The 5,000-nt window shown below is 33.0% G+C and overlaps 1 protein-coding gene across 1 annotated transcript in view; it reads left to right on the plus strand.

The window, feature by feature from the left end:
• LOC136846360 (glutamic acid-rich protein-like) overlaps positions 1-5,000 on the plus strand; it is a 15,597-nt gene that overhangs the window by 6,901 nt on the left and 3,696 nt on the right. The window lies entirely within an intron of this gene.

Below are 5,000 nucleotides of genomic sequence, written 5' to 3' on the forward strand. Positions count from 1 at the left end.
GGGGATTTTCTCACGCAATATTTGTAACTTATACATGTAACTTTAAATAGAATATAATGAAAGCATTCTAATTTCAGTTTAAATACATAATCCTGGAGGGGAAGATTGTCAATCTTCCTTCCTCTAGATCAAGAAACACTCGAAGGCGTCATACAAAGCTATTATTCTTCAGAGACTTTTCTTTTATAACCTTGTAAAATGAAATTCATAATGAAATATTTGTAACTAGTATTATTATTATTATTATTATTATTATTATTATTATTATTATTATTATTATTATTATTATTATTATTAAGAAGATGAACCCTATTCATATGGAACAAGCCCCCCAAAGGGGCCACTGACTTGAAATTCAATCTGTAGTCTCTAAATCATGCGACATTCAAAGGCGCCATTTTAATCTATTATTCTTCTGGAACCTTTCTCTTTGAAACTAGTGAAATAAAGACCAAACGAGTAATAATTATAACTTATATAACTGTATAGAAAGCATAACGAAAGGACTCTAATTTCAGTTTAAAAACTGTGAAAGCACAAATAAAAATGAAACCCTGGAGGGGGCAGATTTTCAATCTCTCGTCTCTAAATCATGAGACACACTCGCGAAACTACCAAAAAAAAAAAAAAATATTGGAACAATCTTCGTGTGGAGTATTTCCAGAACTTAATGGAAAAAGACGAGAGATTTAGAGTCGCCTAATTACGGCTCCTACAGACCTTTTCCATTCTACTTCTTAATCTTATTTTTTTTTTTGAGAATTATAAGGCTCGTAATGAGAAGCTGAATCTAATCGAAGCTAACTAGCCTTTGTTTTTTTCAGATAATTCTGTTTAATGATGGCTTAATGAAGTCATGGCAGTAGATATCCTCGAGGGGGGAAAAATTCCATTTTTTTCCTAATTTATAATTTTCGGGTTAATAAACTAAAGCTCATAATAGATGAGCTTAATGGCCACTGTTTCTTGGTGTTATTCCGGTGTAATTCGATTATTTATCTCAGCGTATGATTACGGATTGTTGCTGTAGTGAAATGTATGCCCATTGGCGCATGCGACTTTGCCAGGGGTAGCTTCACAGTTTCAGGCGGATCTTATATAATTCTTTAAGTATTTTCAAAAGGGAATTAAGCTTTTTATCATCAAGAAATATAAGAAAATTCTAAGGCAGCAGTTGATTAGCAATGAGTATGCAAATAGCTTTGCTAAATAATTTAACCTTTCTCTTCTTTTACATATAGAAATATGAATTTCCATAAGTCTCTCATTTTTCATTGGCTTGAAAAACAAGTTTTTGCATTTATTTCAATATCTACAGTTGCTGGCTTTTATATATAAATATCAGCAGAACATTTTTAAAAATATAACTGACATCTACTGGTGTCACGGCAATCAACCAGACAAAAATTAATTATTTCTTTTAATTTTTTCATTTTAAAGTTCCATTTTCCTCGTCTATTTTCCTCGGCGTTTCTAAACCATGAGTCGTGATAGAAACCGCTATTTTCCCCCCCAATCATCCACTTTAGGAAGAAGAAGCAGAAATTAGAGCGTGAAATAGAAGAAATGAAGAAAGGTTCCCTTTGGTGCTGTTCTCTGTAATAGAACTGATGATTTCAGTGACATTCACTATCTAAATCAATGTGTCTTTGAACAGAATCTCTCTCTCTCTCTCTCTCTCTCTCTCTGCGCAAATCGAGATGCCAGGTTAATATATTTTAAACCAAGCATCCACTTCATCTCTCTCTCTCTCTCTCTCTCTCTCTCTCTCTCTCTCTCTCTCTCTCTCTCTCTCTCTCTCTCTCAATTCATGCAAATCAAGATAAAAGATTAATATATCTTGAACCAAACCACCCCTTCTCTCTCTCTCTCTCTCTCTCTCTCTCTCTCTCTCTCTCTCTCTCTCTCTCCATGCAAATCAAGATAACAGATTAACATATCTTAAACCAAACCACCCCCCTTCTTCTCTCTCTCTCTCTCTCTCTCTCTCTCTCCCCTCACACAATTAAAACTTTTATGTGGGTCCCCGTTTATCTAAGGTGATCAGAGTTGTGGCAACAAGAATATAATTCACGGTGATGGCTGCATTGTCCCATAGAGTCTGGACCGCTATGGTCTTTTATACCCCTTTTAGAAAGTACCCGACATGCATATTAAAAAGGAGTAAAACAGTGCTTTCACTTTATGAAAGGGAAGGAGAGAGAGAGAGGGAGAGAGAGAATGGCTGTTGTTAATAGGCATATAATAAACAGTGCATTATTCTTCTGAGGGTAATGTATATATATATATATATGGATATATATAATATATGATGACAAACAGAGAAGCGCACATGTGTGCAGGTGTGTGCATATATATATATATATATATATATATATATATATATAAACTCGTGCTATTTGGAGAGATACGTATAGCTTAATATGGTGACTGACAAAGAGAAAATATACATGTGTGCAGGTGTGCATATATATATATATATACACTCATATATATATGTATATATATATATATATATATATATATATATATATATATATATATATATATATATATATATATATATATATATATATATATATATATATATATACATATGTATATATATATATATATATATATATATATATATATATATATATATATATATATATATATATATATATATATATATATATATATATATATATATATATATATATATATATATATATATATATATATAATATAAAGACCGCAAGAATCCAAACCAGAAGGAGATCGTGGGAAATAGAGTACCCATTACGAAACATCAGAGAGAGATATTCAATAGCGAGTTCAAAAGTCAAGGGTGTCTATGGATCTCACGAAGACACGTCGTATATCATAGAGCTGATAAGAGGAGGAGAGTAGACGGTGCAACAAGTCAACTGTATGGCAGGCAGTCTGTTAGACTGATGGGGGCAGTTTTAGACTGAGTTAGATTTCTGTAATAGCATTGAGAAGGGAGATTGACTGGCCTGGCACTAAAGCAAGTGCCAGTCAGGTACCTGAGTGTTAAACGTTATATTTTGCAGTAAAAAAAAAAAATAGCAAGACTTAAATGTGTAAACCAAGAGAAGAATAATGGTAGTGAATATGTTAATGCAACTGACTCAACAATCTACAGACACTTCTTAAGTTAGCACCAACCAACATATAATTCAATAGCATAGGAATTTCGTAAGCACTCATTGGTTTAATATATTCCAACGTAACAATACAAATTCTCTCAAATTATTCAGTAATGTCAACGTTTTCAAAGAATTTCTCATCGAGAGTACAACACGATGCTGACTTCCTTCATATTAGATGAAGCAGCTATCACAAAAAATAAATAAATAAATAGAACCAGGAAATAAAGTGAAAGAACACTTCAGTACAATGTATCAAGAACAAATTTGAGAAATACCCCGCCATTTCCATTCACCCTTTCAAGTAACATCGCTCAATCGAAAGAAGAGGATTATGTTGAGAAATGACTCCATTAAAAAAGTAGATTATGAACTCTATCCACATAGAAATGTGCAACTGAAAACAAGTGTTGGAAGAAATACCCTCTTAAAACAGCTATACCCTGCCTCCATTACTAAGGCAAGACTACCATCAGGAAATATTCAAGACAAAGATAATCTAGCTAAATCTCCCCAGAGCTTATGCACGCTCTTATCTTAATGTAAATACCATAAACGCAAAAATATAAGCAGAGAAATCGCTGGTAATGTGGAATAAAATGCTTCTTAATCTTTGAAATTTGGAATTCAATTACGTCTTGAATGTTTAGATTCACTGGGACTACGTTGCTCCTCGTCTATAGATCATAATCTTTATTAGAACTATTAAGTAATGAATATAAGGTATAAAGACTAATTTGCGTCATAAATATGGCCTATAAGATGCCGTATCTTATCTTATATAAAGTTCGCTTATATATTTGTTTCACTTGAATTTTTGGAAAAGTGAAACGAAGGGCCGTCGAAATTCTCTCTGAATGGTTAACATACAACATTAAATTGTGGTATGTTCCATCACCTCGTGGAAAAAGTGAATGCAGAAACCTCTTGGTTCATTGCGTAGTTATTTTAGCATTTCTTTCTATTTATTTTACTCAAACCTTTATAATATTTTATCTTCATCTTAATCTATGTTGAAGACTTGGTCTGATCTCTCTCTCTCTCTCTCTCTCTCTCTCTCTCTCTCTCTCTCTCTCTCTCTCTCTCTCTCTTCTCTCATTCTTTTGGCATTTACAATTTTAATAGCTTTCGACTTGGAACAGCCTCTCTTTTTCATCCAGCTCCTCTCTCTCTCTCTCTCTCTCTCTCTCTCTCTCTCTCTCTCTCTCTCTCTCTCTCTCTCTCTCTCTCTCTCTCTCTCTCATTCTTTTGGCATTTACAATTTTAATAGCTTTCGACTTGGAACAGCCTCTCTTTTTCATCCGAAAGCTCCTCTCTCTCTCTCTCTCTCTCTCAAATAAATCTGAAATATTCGTAAGAGTTACTCTCGAGTATAGCACACGCCAGGGAATTTAAAATTCAAATAAAAACGAATGGCGGGGGAGCTATTGGTATTTCAATTCAAATTTCTTGCGTTTATTTTGGCATATATAAATAATTTAGAAAGATTTCGTAAGTATTCATTTGTTTGGTTATCTCTTTATTTATCGATACATTATCTTTTATTTACTTTCCCTTTGCTTTTGCCAGTTCCCTTTTTTTATTCTGCTTGTTTTATCGATTCGTTCGTTCGTGGGAAATCCAATGATGCAAAAATAACTTTTACTCTAATGGTAGGAAATATCAGTTTCTGTAAAGGGGCGTTTTATTCATTATTATGGCCAATAGCAATGTGCCTTTGAAATGAAGTAACTTTCATATATTTTATTCTAGATAGTTTATATTTTTCTATCTCTCTCTCCAGCCTCTTCGACCACATTTTTCTTGTACATCCACGTCACATTACTAAATCCTTTTTTTTTTTTTTTT

This window comes from Macrobrachium rosenbergii, chromosome 15, assembly GCF_040412425.1.
Source record: "Macrobrachium rosenbergii isolate ZJJX-2024 chromosome 15, ASM4041242v1, whole genome shotgun sequence".
Taxonomy (NCBI): domain Eukaryota; kingdom Metazoa; phylum Arthropoda; class Malacostraca; order Decapoda; family Palaemonidae; genus Macrobrachium; species Macrobrachium rosenbergii.